Raw genomic sequence first — 1,004 nt, 5'->3', positions numbered from 1 at the left:
AATTTTTAGTGAAAGAAACGAATGCCGAGTTACACCGGCCCCTCGCTATCTAAAGGGTATTTTTTGACATTGATCTAAGCCGTCTGATTGGGGACTCAGGAGGATCCGGACATTTTTTGGTTATATAGAGGAATCTGACATTCCTGACAGCTACGAAATCGTAAAAGATCTTGCCTGTCACCATTAGGACAAAGCTTGGTGAGCGCATAGCCAAAAGGCGAATGCTCATGTTTTGATCAAAAACGAAATTGATAAAAGCGTGGCCGCATTTATGATAAACTGGATTGTAGAACGTTCTCAATAAATAGAGCCCACAGGTTGTTATGCATCCAAACTTCAAAGGAATTCTTCGTTTTTCCGCATGCGTGATTTGGCCCAACACAATAAAAATAAAAACAATTGCTGCAAAACCACACGAAGGACTTTTTGGGAGTTACGAAATCAGCGTTGGCCGATGTAATCCTTTGAGATTTTCTGCTGCAAGATATTGTCAACATTAAAAAATCTGACTGAATATGCCCAGTAATGAACACACAAAAACCCACTGGTTGGCTTTGAGAAAAAAGCCCGATGGAGTAGGAAAATTTGCACTTTCTTTCATTGCATTCCATAACTATGATGCCACCGTAAGCATTTTTCGAAAGAATCATGTAGAACTGGTCGCAGTTGTTGCCGGATTATGTCTGAGTTGTTTTTGCTTAGGTAAATGCTTTTTAAGGCATATTTTCACCTCCGAGTTTGAATGAGGACTTCTGTGCACCGGGCATCTACCATCAGCACACTATTGTGTTAGTTGCAAAGTAGTACTGGCTGATTGCATGTGTTTCAGCAACAGTCTCGAACACTTGGGTTCCACCAGTTCTAAACTAGTTCGCTGGATTCTGCAAACATCACCCCGCGGCCTGAGGATGCATTACATCCATAAACCAACGTGGAAAGTTATCTGGGACTATGGACACCCTACATAAGTCTAATTAGACAAACTCCATCACAGGTGAAAGCTG

Source organism: Opisthorchis viverrini, assembly GCF_000715545.1.
Source record: "Opisthorchis viverrini unplaced genomic scaffold opera_v5_403, whole genome shotgun sequence".
Lineage (NCBI taxonomy): Eukaryota > Metazoa > Platyhelminthes > Trematoda > Opisthorchiida > Opisthorchiidae > Opisthorchis > Opisthorchis viverrini.
The sequence above is the reverse complement of the archived record's forward strand: the minus strand, read 5'-3'. Positions refer to the sequence as shown.